The following is a 15,179-nucleotide window of genomic DNA, read 5'->3' as shown; positions in this document are numbered from 1 at the left end:
CAAGTGTTTAGACCATTTGTTATTAGCATAGTTACTGATATAGCAGTATGTAAGCTCTGCAGACTTTTTTCTCTGTGTGCCATTATTTTCTATTTAGGTAATTGATGATTTCACCTTCATGAGTTGTTTTTGTTTTTGTTTTTAAATCCTGGCTTCTATGCTAGTTATTTTCTCATTATAGTGACAAAAGACAACAGCAACTTAGGGAGGAAAGGGTCTATTTTACCTCACAATTTGAGAGTGTGTGTAGTCCATCCTTTTAGCGAGGGTGTGGTATCAGGAGTGTGACAGGCTAGATGTATGATGTACTCAGTCATGACCCGAAAAGGGACGCAGACTGTCCTCTGTTTTTCTTTCCCTTTCCCTCCCTCTTATCCAGTCTATTCTGTGTGGGTGTGAATAGGTAGCTGCATTCATTATCAACAGAGCTTTGATCCCTCCTGGTCACTGTATCCTCTCTGCCATGACCAACAGGAATCCCTTTTCCTTTAAGCTGCCTCTTATCATGTACTGGTCACAGTGGTGAGAGAAGAGCTGTGCATATACTCTCTGACATATGTATTCATTCCCTGGCAATTGTCTTTTCATGAAACAGTACTATACTTACATGTAGCTGGGTATTTGGCCACCCTTGAGTGGATACAATTGTAGTCAACACATTCTTGCTGCACTTATCCGTGTCTACTCAAATCAGCAAAGCTGATAAATTCTGATTAAGTTCTCTTCTTTTATACTGCTCACAGTTAATGCATGGTGCTAAGGAAATGCATGGTAGTTCTCAAGCTCACTGCCCTAAATCTTGCAGAAACAATGCTCCTTCATTATATGTTGTCCAATCTAGTTCCCTGCCCAATGAGAAAGAATAATTATCTTCTTAATACACTGGTTATAAAGAGAGAATTGCTACTAGCTGTTTCATTGTGATTGAGTACAGAAATAAAAATTAATTTAAATGTTCCCTTCTTTTTGTTTTATGATTATCAGTGTGCATCTGTGTGGGGGCATGTGCACATGAGTGTAGTTGTCCACAGAGGCCAGCAGTAGGTGTTGAGTCCTTTGGAGATGGAATTATAAACAGTTGTGAGCCATCCTACACAGGTGATGGGGACTTTTTCAGGGTCACTAAACACTCATAAACACTGGACATTTCTCCTGCTCTTAAAATTTTATTTCCTAACAACACACATACTTAATCTAATGTATACTTGTTGCAGATGAAGATAAAACATAAATTAGATGTCTTCTTAATTTTTGAGAATTTTTAATTTCAAAATGTGTTATTGTAATACGTGCTTTAAGCTACAAATTATATGGAAAACCAACTTGATAATTTAGCTAGAAAGTATGCGGATTTTATTTTATTTTTAAAGCTATTTCAAAAGTCCTTAAGGTGGCATACCCCAAACAGCAGCTTAAGACTTCCATCATTTCGGCACAAGGACTGTGAAATCTTCTGTGGCATAGTTCTTAATAGTAACAACTATTTTGCAGAAGGCTCAATATTTCTCTTGTTTACTAGGGTTTACTCTAACTATAAACATAGTCTTTTTGGTTAAATCTTTTAATATTGTTGTAGCAAATCTTATTCTAAAATCATATTGGAGTTAGACTAAACTTTTATATGAAGTTGGCTGGTATACAGTCTCCAACATAAGAATGTGAGGCATTCAAAATCCTGAAGAACTCAATCATATTTTTAGAGGTACAGATATGGAGCCAAGACTCGGCTCCCTTGAAGTAGAATCAAGCACAGAAAGAAATGCCTGTCTGCTCCAAGAAAAGAGCTTATCCAGCAAGTGTCTGGAGATGCGGTTCTCTCAAGAAGTAGGAGAATCTCACAGCAGAAGTGCTGTGTTGTCAATGGCCAGCTGCTGCACTCCCTTCCCCGGGTAAAGAAGGCCTTGACCAGTCTCGCATCTTATTTAAACCATGTGTTTCGGTTGTTCTCCAGATGTAAGCTGCACCTGCCTCTCTCCTCATTGTAAATTTCTTGGGTGTGATCCAAAGAAAGGGATAATTCTGAACTCACTGAAACTATTAAACCAATCGATGATAAAGGCTTTTTACATCAGCTGTATGCATATATTCTTTTATATTACACATTTTAAAATAATTTAGTGTCAGTTGCAAGTCAGCATTTACATGGAAACTATTCTGTATGTATCTACTTTATGTCATTATTTATGAGCTATGGTTAATTTCCATGTACAGGCTGATACTTTAGTTTCTAAACTGGCTATGAGGACATATGATGACAGGGCTATTTGCCATAAAAAAATACTCCTGTTTAAAGGATGGCCTCTCAGATCCAATTTCTTTATGTTAGTTTCACTGAACTTAGAACGATTTAAGACTTCAAAAATCTAGGTGGGTATCCTTTTGCCTTTAGATTTGGTCTTTAAGTTAAATTTCTAATTATTTTTGTCCTTGTGATTTGTGGAATCATTAATTTTAAAGTGGTTAAAGAGAATTCATTATGATGAACAATTCTTTAAGAAAAACATTATTTAGAGAATTTTTTCCATTTTCTAGTCATAAATCTTGCTTGACAATGACACCGAGTTTTCACAGCACATAAAAATTGTAAAATCCTCTTTAATATGTATTAAAGTGAGCAGAAGCTAAGGATAACTCCCACTTTGAAATGTAATCTCTGATATCTCTCCTTAACCTTTGCTTGTTCACTGAAGTGATTATTCATGTAAAAGACTGTTTTCACTTACAGGCACTACGGCCATTACTCAAGCTAATGACAGCGGATCCTAAGGACTTGGAGTTGGATAAACCTGATGAATCCACTGACTTTTCTGAATGGACATGTTCATCACTCTCATCGGCAAAACAGTCACAGCCACGGGACCACTGAAGTCTCTCTTCCTGCAAGGATGTTGCAGGAGTCCTTTTCGAGGGCATTTGTTGTAATAGAATCTCACACGCTGTGTCATCTTCCAGGCACACGTCCATCATTGTGATGGCTGAAAGTAACTGCAGAAAGTTCAGCTGATTTTACCTGTAACACTAACAGGATATCCCCGAATACTGCTGTTTTGACTACACGAATGTGTTAAGACTCCTGTCCTTTAGTGTTAAAGGACCAGAGGTTTCGGTATCAAAGGAACGTCTCCCATGATAGTATACGCGAGCCTCTCAGAGGATCCTTCTAACAATTATGACTGGAAAATTCCCTCTGGGGAATACAATGGCTAGCAACGGATCTGTGTGTTCCTGTTGTGGTACTATGATCCTCTGTGTTTTATACTTAAGATGAAGTGGACCTTCATCTTCTGTTGAAAAGCCAGACCTTCAGCTTCCTGTGATCCTGTGGGTAAAAGAGATAAAAGGACCTTTCCACTATGATTGTCTAGCAGGCGTTGGCAACCTTTTCAGCTCTTCCCTCAAGCAAGGCGGGGCATGCTGAAGTAAGATATGTCCCTGCTGAGTAACCTTTACATGGGACCTGACATTTTAAGTGTCTCTTGTTCCACTCATGGGGTATGTGCCGATTTTCAGAGTAGTGATGGAATTAGCTTGAAGAAAATGTACCTTAGACCTGGATGGGAGATATAACTGAGAGCAGAGGGTCAAGGGACAGCTAGCGCACACCGGGGCCTCTTATTTTTTACATGCTCTGATATCTGCTCTCAGACACGATAAATCTGAGACACACCTGACTTTGGCCACTCCACCTGGATCATGCCCAGTCTCTTTTCCAAAAGATGTGATGCTCTACCATCGAGTTCATTTATTTTTTCTTTTCTTTTTTTTATTGATTTAAGTTTTATTGCATTATGATGAGAAAAGATACATGATTTCAATTTATCTGAATTTGTTAACATTTAAAAAGATATTTTAAGTAAATAGAATTAAATCACATTCTTGTTTCCCTTTTGTACCCCAACTCCTCCCAGAGGCCCTCCTTCAATACCTACAATACCTTTTTAGTCATATTCTTTAAAGTTTAAAAAATATTATAACAATCAAAATGAGTATTATAAAAGTTGTTTGATATAAAATAACTATCAATTTAACAGTCTTATGTAGGTGCTTGTCTACAGCAATACTGAAAATATATACATTTTTCTCAATATAAATTTTAAATTAACTGTATATTTTAAAATAATACATTACTACTAGTATTTTTTAAATGATCATTAAATATATACAGTCTTTTTTGTTTGTTTGTTTTGTATTTAGTAAAGCTTAAAATCTTGGCTCTTACTGTGGTACAAGCCCAAAATAAGAACAATTTTTAGACATTGGCTTTCATTGTAATAAGGCTGTACTTCAATGACCCTCACATCACCAAAGGATTTTACCTCCATCGTATATAAGCTGAGGAGTTGACAGTTCTGCTGCACCAAGAAATGAATTGTAGGCTCAATTTTTGGATACAGACTTCTTGCTATGGTCAAAGCTAATTGACTTGAGTGAGTGACTTTATTCTCAGCCTACAGAGAACAGGTTACATTCATTTAAGAAATGGTGTGTGTATTAAGATGATCTATCCATAAAGTCATTTACCAACTGTCTCAGTGAACAATGGTTCTGTTTGGAGGGTGGCACTGACATTAGGTGAGGGTAAGAATCTTGTTCATTGGCAGTGATAATTTGGAAAAAGCATTCATCTCAGAGAAAGAAAAAACACAATTATCCTTACTGATATTTTCCAAATACTCACTACTTTTATTATCCACGCGAAAGAATAAATTCAGACTCTCAAACTTCTTCTGAGAGTCTCTTTATGATTAAACACTGATTGACTTTTAAAAATCTCTATGCTAGTGTTTCACCCAACATTGTGGTTCAGCCACAATGGAGTTTACAGTTAAATCTGTGGCAAATAAATCAGGTTGAAATCACTGGAATCTGACCCTCATCCTACACTTCCTTCAAATTCTTTTTAACCCTATGCCTTGGGTTTGTTTGAAAGTTAGTCTACTTCTTTTATTTCTGGTCCCTTGGTCAGCCAAGAGCGTCACATGACCTAGTGATTCTCATTGTTTCCTTGATAATTTTCTGTAGGGTAAATGGCTACAGCCTCTGGACTTTAATAGTTACACCATCTTTTTTTTTTCAAAACCACGGCATTATATAGGAAAGACATCACAATTCAGAGTCTGGAACCTGAGTCCTTACTGAATCTTCTTAGCTGCAGGTCCAATGGTATTGTCTCTTGACATTCATGATGGATGCTCATTGTCATCATATAGTACTGACTGAAGAAAGAAAGGCCATAGCAACATACATGTTTTTTTGTAGAGTGTACTCAGCATAAAGATTATTCAAGAAAAATCACTACCTGGCAACTGTGATATAATGGTATAGTAATGGCCATTGACTGACATTATATAGCAGTGTTCTGTGTAGCTTTCTTTGGGAAAATGTTGACTTTTTAAAAAATTATTTACATTCCAGCCATTGCCCCCCCCCAATCCTCCTCCTCCCTCTTGTCTCTGAGAGTATGCTTCTCCCACAAGACTCTCCCTTCCCTGGGGTATCAAGTCTCTCAAGGATTAGGTGTATCTTTTCCCACTGAGGCCAGACCAAGCAGTCTTCCGCTATATATGTGTCAGGGGCCTTGGACCAGTCAGTATATGCTTCCTGGTTAGTGGCAGTCTCTGGGAGCTCCCAGGGGTCTCAGCCAGTTGAAAATGCTGGTCTCCCTATGGTTTTTGATGCTGTCAAAACCACAAATGACAACAATATCTGTGCACATAAGCATGTGAATGACCCCATTGTCTTCCAGTGAGGATGATCAAGGACAAATATGGTTAAATAACTTAGTTGTTAAGAGACCATCACTAAGCAAGAGGTCTGTGTCCTATATAGATAGGCCCATATCTTTTTCCATGCATCTTTTTCTTTTACACTTTTAGGTTTTGTCCCATGCACCTTCCTTTGTGTGGGAGTTTCTTTCTCAGCACAGTATCTGCATTTTCATTTTAGAATGCCAGTTTGAAACATCCTCTTTCTGGGAGATGTTTTGGCTACATTTCACCTGTGGCATTGGCTATACATGTTGCTGTTTTTCTGTAGCCTTGAAGATTAATTTTTGTTTCACAGATGATCTTGAGTTTTAGATCCCAGAGGTTGTGTAGGGTGATTATTCATAAAATATGTTGTAAGGGGAAAGAGATGATTGCCTATGAAAAAAGATAATCAAATACAGAAATAGGTGGTTTTAAGTATAGTTTATTTATTTCTTGAGCAAGGGAGCATGTGTTGCTTGAGGTCTTCCTTCCTTCTTGTGAGCCAGGGAACAAGCTCTGATCTTCAGGCTTACCATTAAGTACCTTTACCTGATGAGCCTCTTGCCGGCCCCACAAAAAGATTGTTTCTAAGAGTAGAAAAAAACAAAAAACAGAGAATATTTCATGAGTCAGGCATTTTCCCCAAAGCCTAAATTATATTTCATGTTATTTTGACCTTGTTCACTATGGAAGAAGAGGAAATTAAAGCTCAGAAATATTGAACAATTCACTCAAAGCTACACAGCTAGTGAGAACTATTGGGTGCCAAAATTTCTTACCACAATATCATTCAGTAAAATAATTAATAGAAAGAGGGGTTGGGAATATGCTCAGTTTATGGAGTGTGTGCCTAACATGCACAAAGCCCTGGATTTCATCTGCAGCATCATACAAACCAACCACACACTTTGAAGGTTGATACAGATGGAGCAAAAATTCAATGTCATCCTTGTTTACATAAGCTACATAGTGAGTTCAAGGCCAGCCTAAAGTAAGATGAGAACCCATTAAAAAGAAAGTAAATAGATTTTCAATACTTTATTTTAGTGACTTGCTTTCTCTTAATCTCAAAGTCACAGCTTGTATCTATAAATGATCATTATGAACAATAATATAAACTCAAGAGGTTATTGCAGACAAATGTCAACTAAACCTTGCTAGGCTCTTGTAAAGAATGTCTGTTCCCAGGCTCACCTTCCAAAGTGGCTAAGCTGCTGATGTGAATCTCAAGGGAATTCCCAAAGCTTCTGAGTGAGATTTCTTTCTTTCATGAAGTCACCCACAAGGTTATATTTCACTGGGCCCTAAGTGCCTGGGTGGTGTCATTCATCAGACAATGTGCTCTCTGAATGTTGTACTTCAAGAGAGAAGTTTAATAGTTTAGGGAATTAACAGAACATTGGAATGTTCAATTTTACTAGGTTGTGATGGCAACATTTTTTTTAAAAAAAAAATTTGGTGAAATTTAACCTTTAACGGAATGATATGGCAACTTTAAATTATCTAAGATTTCTGAAACAGACTTGCACTATTATGCCGATTTTCAACTTAATCTTTAAAAAGGTTATTGAAGTAGATTAAACAGTGCTTCAGGAAGCAAGCACATTTGACATCATCCATTCTACCTTATAATAACATAATTGCTGTGGAGTTTTGACATTTAATAAGGGGTCTGCAGATGCAGCTGCCTCAAGGACAGTTTTTCTTCCAAAGAAAACCGATAATGTTAAATAAAGGTTATAACTTTTCTATATGTGACTTATGTGTTTAAATGCAAACTCACTTTCATGGTTACTGTGGAAGCATATGTTGTTTTTCAAAATCTTATTACATTATGCACTTATATAAAAATATAATCTTTGCAGTCTGTATAATGGCATTAAAAGTGAAGATAAGCTTTGTTTTTCTTGTTTTAGGGTTTTCCATTTGTCAGTAAATCCTATGGTTCTTGGAAGAGTTGTGTGTATGTGCATATGTGCATGCCTGAATGTGTGCATTTGTGAGTGTGTGCATTTATGTGGAAAATATCTCTTCTGAGGCCTTCTTATAGGGTCAAGTGCTTTTAAAAATAATTTGCAGGAATAAACTCATTGATTCTCCCTACAGTTTCTGAAGTATGTACTATTTTCTTGATTTTATAACTGAAGAAACAGATATCCAAGAGTAGAATAGAATGCTCTGTCATGCAAGTGGTCTATTGAGAATCTAGGTTTTGTACTCTGTGATCTTCCTAAGTAGGTCACTTCCTGTGGAGAGTTCAAGCTCTCCCTTTCTTACCTCTTCTCTGGGATATGACATTGAATGATGAGTGCATGCTGTGACAGTGTCCTCCAAATGCCATCTCCTGTCCTGACAAGAGTTGGGCACACTCATATAAAAATGCTTGGGATTGTGTAGGAGGAAAAGGGGAGACACGTGGAAATGTTGGCCCACACAGTGCCAGGTTAAAAGCAAGAAGTATGCCTTTGCTAAGAGAACAAGCTTCTGGAACAGACATGGCACAAATAACAGAAGCAGAGAATACCTCCTGTGAGGAGTCAGAGAAACCAAAGCAAATTTCTTGAGGAATAGATATAGAAAATGTGGTACGTCTACACAATTGAGTAGTACACAGCTATTAAAAACAATGAATTTATGAAATTCTTAGGGAAATGAATGGATCTGGAGAATATTATCCTGAGTGAGATAACCCAATCACAAAAGAACACACATGGTATGCACTCACTGATAATTGGATATTAGCCCAGAAGATAGGAATATCCAAGATACAATCCACACACCACAAGAAACTCAAGAAGAAGGAAGACCAAAGTGTGGATACTTTATTCCTTGTTTTTTCTTTTTAGATTTATTTATTATTATACATAAGTACACTGTAGCTCTCTTTAGACACACCTGAAGAGGGCGTCAGATCTCATGATCTTGTGAGCTACCATGTGGTTGCTGGGATTTGAACTCTCAACCTTCAGAAGAGCAGTCGGTGCTCTTACCCGCTGAGCCATCTCACCAGCCCACTTTATTCCTTCTTAAAAGGGGGAAAATACCCATGGAAGGAGTTGCAGAGACAAAGTATGGAGCAGAGACTGAAGGAAGGACAATCCAGAGATTGCCACACCTGGAAATCCTTCCCATACACAATCTTCAAACCCAGACACTATTGTGGATGCCAGCAAGTACTGGCTGACAGGAGCATGATATACCTGTCTCTTGAGAGGCTCTGCCAGTGCCCAACTAATACAGAAGTAGAGGCTCACAGCCATCCATTGGACTGAGCACAGGGTCCCCAATGAAAGAGCTAGAAAAATGACCCAAGGAGCTGAAGGGTTTGCAGTCCCATAGGAGGAACAACAATATGAACTAACTAGTACCCTCAGATCTCCCAGGGACTAAACCACCAACCAAAGAGTACACATGGTGGGACTCAGGGCCCCAGCTGCATATGTAGCAGAGGATGGCCTAGTCGGTTATCAATGGGAGGAGAGGTCCTTGGTCCTGTGAAGGCTCTATGCTCCAGTGTAGGGGAATGTAGGGGTTGGTGAGCAGGGGAAGGAGGGAAGGAATAGGGGGTTTTTTGGAGGGGAAACCAGGAAAAGGGGTATAATTTGAAATGTAAATAAAGAAAATATCTAATAAAAAAAAGAAAAAAAAGTTTGAAAATATTCTGTTCATTAAATGGAGCTAAAACAGATTCCAGGATTAAAATCTTAGTGGCTTGAAGTCATCTTCCTTCTGTGTTATTTCTACTCTTTGACTAGTGCCTCTGGTATCAGGCAAAGGAAGGGGGACTAATCCTCAGATGTACTGATCTTGGGTGTCCCTGCTTTTTATTAGCTGGTGAAAATGCATTTATGAATTATCTGCATCATTGGTGATTGGTTAGCTTTCATGTCATTATATGAAGGTCTGTAAGAATAATGGCATCACATAAGTCTCTGGCATTCAGTTCTCAGGGTTTAAGAAACTGAGTGATTGTCTCACTCAGTTTGGATTGACTTGGGGAAGCAGAACCTACCTTGGACACTTAAGTCAGAGTTGATGTAGCATTGGGCTGTTTGTTTACATAGAGCGAACAAGGCACAATGGAACAATTCAGAGGCTAGGAACAGCAGGAAGCTTCTAATCCTGGAGGATTAAAAGGACCAATGAGCTGTCTGGAGCTCTAAACTTAAGGTAGGTAGTGGTAAGGCAGAACCACTTCTGTAGAAGTTTAGATTATGGAGATGTGACCATTCTAAATGATGCCTCCATGACAGAGAGATAGGGGTTGGGGATAGAAAGTAGGGTGGTTGGTTTTTGCTTTTCCTACCATTTCCAACTCAACCTAAACCCAGTGACAAGAGAGTGTGATGATGAGGTGTAAGAATGACTGGGAACTGATTTGAGAGAAACAAAGACATGTGCAGACTTATTGGCTATGTGCACAGAGATTAAGAATACATTTGACAAAGGAAACGACATGCAGGTATTGTGAAATGAAACTTCACTGCTATCAAGTCTGGTCTGGACATGCATGATCACAACATGACAGGAGCACAGTACTTTCTGTAGCGGTGTCTTATGCCTCAGTTCTCAGTCCTCTAGAAATATATGGTGCTTCAGGTATGTATGACGTAGTCTACTTCTTCAAGACTTGCTAAGTCATGTCTCTGCTCCTGCTGATCCTGAAGGGTAGGAATCCAGATGACTAGAGTTCTTATAATTATGACTTTATAAACTCTTGGGTCCAGATTTCCTTGATTCTGAGTGAGGTCCAAGACATGTCCTCCTCTCCTCATGTGGACTCTATGAACCTCCACATTACAGAAGTGGCATTTCTGCCATTTGCTGAACAATTACTCCCTCACTGTAGGGAGATAATAACCATTCTCTCTCAGCTACAATCAGTACTCAGGACAATTCTGGTCATGATGTCCACTGGGACTAATTATAGAATGCTTATCTTTTTATCCTGTGGTACATGTGCACCAAAAGAAAACAAGAAAGCAGAGAGAACTAATGGAATAATCACCTAGTATGAACTCTAATGCTACCAGTTTGACTAAAGAGTCTTGCTCTGTGTAATAATGTATCTGTCAACTAGCGGTCACATGTATAATAGTGGTCCTGTAATGCTGTAAGGGAGCTGAAATATTCCCATTGTCTAGTGTTAGCATAGCTGTTGTAACATCTAGTGCAATGTGTTAGTCTCATATGTGTAGTGACATTTTCTTGTCTTGATTGTATAAAGGTCTAACAGATACCATTATGAATAGTGCGTAATCTTTGGTGCTGATTAGAAATATGTTACTTTATTACAAAATGGAACTGATCAAACCACCAAGGTTTGGGCTTTAAAATACTCATGTGAATTATTAGCAAGCTCAGAAGGTACTCTGAACATTCATTAAACAAAGGACTGTCTTTTCACTAAGTGTTGCACAAGTATTGGATATCTGTTTGCAGAAGAGTAAAAATAGCCTCCCCCTTTTCATCAGTTACAAAATTCAGCTGAAAGTAGATTAAAGACTCATGGAAGACATGAAACTATTGGAAAAAAAACAAGGGAAACCACTCAGGATGCTGGTAACGGTAAGAATTTTGGCACAGAGTACATGAAATATAGGAAACAAAGCAAAAGTAGACAAATGGTATTTTATCAAGTTAAAGGACTCTTGTGTAACAAAAGAAATAATTGATGGAGTGAAGAGATATCATACCAAATGGAAGGTAGTCTCAGTAATCTATAGAACTGAAAAGGGGTTGATAGCCAAAATAGAAGGAAATATAGAAACACATTAGCAAGGGACATGTGACCTAATTTAGAAATGGTCAATTTGCCTGCACAGACATCTCTCAAAACTAGCCAAAAGGAATGTGGAAGTACAAATTCAAATATTCACAACGATATCACTTCCCTGCACTACAAACTGCAATTATCAAAACAATGAAAGTAATAAAAGTTGACAAGGGCTCAGAGAAGGCATGCAAATTCTTAATGTGAATTTAAAATAGCATAGTCATTATAGAAAACAGTATGGACATTTCATGAAAAAAAGAAATATGTTACTTGTTTACATAGTCATCAAACTATATTAGACTATACTCATAAAAGTTTACTTTAAAACAGCTGTTTCAAATGTTTCTAATTGTCGTATTCCTTCACTGCTCCAGAGGCCATGCTAAGTGTAGACAAAGATGTCTACATTTGTGTAAGCACATCCTATAATAGTTACATATTGATAAGTTAAATAAGCCAATTCAAGCCAAATTAAAGTATTTAAAGGCAAGTTTATTGGGAAGCCAAAGCCTATCTTGGGTGAGTTCACTAGTCTCAAGGAGTGAGATTAGGGAAGTCACCATGAGGAAGGAAACAGAGTGGAGGAAGAAGAAAAGGAGAGAAAGAGCATGCTCACAGAGACACAGAGAGAAAATGCAGAGAGGGGGAAAGAGAAAGGAGACCAGAAATGTCTGGATTATCTAGGAAAGACTTTCTAGGGGAGGGGAGGCCCACTCCTTGGGCTAGAAAGTTCAGGACAGAGGACTGTGTATTCCAGTCATGCCCAGTAACAGGTAGGGACTGAGGGATGCTTGGAAAACTTGGAGGCCAGGTCTGCTTTGGTTTGTAAAATATGTTCCTCCACCATTTTTCTTGGATCTGAATCCTAACACATATGACAAGTCACTCAGTGATACATCACTTACAAAATATTTTGCCATTAAATGATGAGTGGATATATTGATGTATTATGTCAATAGTCATGCCTATCTATGTACTAATTTGTTATAATAGTCTAATATTTTAACCTTTTGTTTTAATAATTTTGCTCCCAATTGATATAGACATACATATGATTTTTCCAGTCCTCTAGAAATAGCTACTATAAACATATGCCTAGATGTTGATTATCTAGAAAAGAAATGATCATGTCATACAATAAGTAAAGGTAATGAAGGGTAGTGTGCTGGAATTACACGAGAGAAACATGGACTCAGGTAAAAGACTATGGTGATATATCCACAAAATCTTCTACTCTAACAATGTATCCTTAGCAGAACTATTTAATATCTTTTCTTAATAAATTGCCTTCAATAAAAGGTTTCGGAGGAACTGTTCTTTTTTTGTGTTAGTCCACATTCACTGGTAAATCAACACCAAGTCTAATGAATATGTCAGAGAAGATATCTGTGAGAGAAAATAGGGAGAAAGCTGACTGAGAATGAGAGAGTTGCTAGACATCTATGCAGCTCAAATATCAAATAAAAGAAAGGCAGAAGCAGGAATCAAGTAGAAGCATGTTAGACTTCAACTAGTCCTAAGAAGAATGTGGTAGACATACCAGGGATTCTTTACCAAACTTGTCTTCTGGTGGTATCCATATCACCTGGGAGTAATCCTCATATAATCTCCCCGCCCAGATAACAGAGGAGCCATGGCCTTGGGTCAAACATTGTGATAGGTTGTAGGGTAAAGAGTCTGGTGCCTTGGTCAATTGCACTCCCTGTTCTCAGAATATGAGAGGCTCATGCTCATCATTGCCACACTCCAACCAAGGCTATTTACTCCAAAAACCTTCAATAACTTCCTAACCATTCTATGAACTCTCAGCTCACATGCCCACGTCATATCTGACTCTTCTCTGGCTGGGTCTACCTATCACAATGCTCATCACAGTACAACATAACTAAGAATTTATCAAATCACATTCTCCATTTTATTATAAATCAACAAGGGAAATACTAAAATTCCTGATTCACAGAGACCATTTTTATTCTTTGGATTCTTTGGAGCTATTAAATTTTGTGTTATATTTTACTCAGTAATAGATAATACAGGGAAGGCTAGTATTAATTTACTAATCCAGTATTAAGTGTATAGACTTTTTTTTTTTTGTAAAGGAATGAATGAATTAGCTCTGTGTGCCTCTGCTCCATGTATACGAGTTGCTATGATGGAAATCAAATGGAAAAAATCAGAAGAAAGAGTCCAAAGACATCATAAGAGACTATATTTCATTGATTCATCAATAAACATTGATTCTTTCTCTTCAAAGACATCTCAAGGAAAATTGTTAAGGAAGGTGAACCTAAAATTTTATATAGGAACTTTGAGAAAGGTACCACAAAAACTGTCAACGAGGGCATAGTGCAGTTCAAGAACAAGCCACAAGAGGGCAAAGGGACTAAGGACAAATTACAGGAGGCAGATAAATTCAATAAGAAGAGAAAATTCCAGCCAGACACTTAAACAAAGGAGGTGAAATCAACAGCCAAGAAACCCAGATGGAAGAGTTTCAAAACAAGGAAGAAAGAACTGAAGCAGAGCAGGAGTTCAGCACTAAGACTAACTATGGCATCGTGGTCGAGACAACGGATTTGGGAGAAAAGGTTGTGACAAGGGAAAAAAAAAGTGGGGTTAATGAGTGATTTGTAAAATTGGTTCAAGGGGAAACTAAATCTATGCCTTTGCTCATGACTCAACACGTGTGATCCTGTGCTTCATTCAGAACATCAACAAAGAGCAGAGAATGCAGGTTTTTGAAGAATTATAAGATTTGGATGAATGAAATAAAACCAAATATTACAGGAATATTGTTAAAATTTTTTTCTATAATGTGGCAGTAAAACACAGATTGCAGGGATAATCAAATTTCAAAGGCCATGTGAAGAAGATACTGAGGCACTTGGAGACATTAGCCACTGTGGAGTATGTGTACTATGATTAAGCCACTTTGGAATAGAGGAATATGCTGATGGGGGGAGCTCTTGGGAATACATTCCAGTTTTACAAGGCAGCAGATCACCTAACTCTGGATAAGGTGCTAGAAGTACATCCAGAAAATTAGAGCTCATTATGGATGAAATGAAACATACTTTGACTCCAGTGGTCCCAAATTAAGCACACTTAAGTTTATAAAGTATTCTTGAACAATTTTCTTAACCCATGCACTCTGCCAGAACTTCAATCAGAACTCACTGAAGTCATCCAGCAAGGAGTGCTATACCTGGCCCTAAACATGATGGTGTGCTTGTTGCTGTCTGCTTCCTGAGGCATGTACACCCAAGAGCAGGAAAGCGACTGTGAGAACGGTGAAGAAGTCTGTTGAAAAGGTGACCAGTAGCCAGTACTCTCATTTGGTTTTACTGATGGCATTTCATTATATTGAGGATAGTAAGCTTGTGATGCATATAATTATATCAGAAATCACTAGTTCCTTATTCAACACAGTAAATGACAACTAAATGAAAAACATGGAAGGAACATCCTATCCTATTGAGTCCAGAGACCCATCCTATATGGTACAAGAAATCTTCGAGGTCATGCAGAAAGATGATGATGATGCACACAAATAAGAAATATGCTGCAGCCCACTACGTGAGGTCATAGCCCATCTCCTGTCAAAAGGATTGATAGGACTTGTCTGTAGTGTTGGACATCACAAATAAGCCTTT

The 15,179-nt window shown here is 37.9% G+C and overlaps 1 pseudogene; it reads left to right on the top strand.

Moving 5' to 3' along the window:
* Positions 1-14,185: 14,185 nt before the first annotated feature.
* Positions 14,186-14,811, top strand: LOC116081047 (annotated as a pseudogene).
* Positions 14,812-15,179: the final 368 nt, after the last annotated feature.

This window comes from Mastomys coucha, unplaced genomic scaffold (genome assembly GCF_008632895.1).
Source record: "Mastomys coucha isolate ucsf_1 unplaced genomic scaffold, UCSF_Mcou_1 pScaffold6, whole genome shotgun sequence".
In the NCBI taxonomy this organism is placed as follows: Eukaryota; Metazoa; Chordata; class Mammalia; order Rodentia; family Muridae; genus Mastomys; species Mastomys coucha.
The sequence above is the reverse complement of the archived record's forward strand: the minus strand, read 5'-3'. Positions and strand labels throughout refer to the sequence as shown.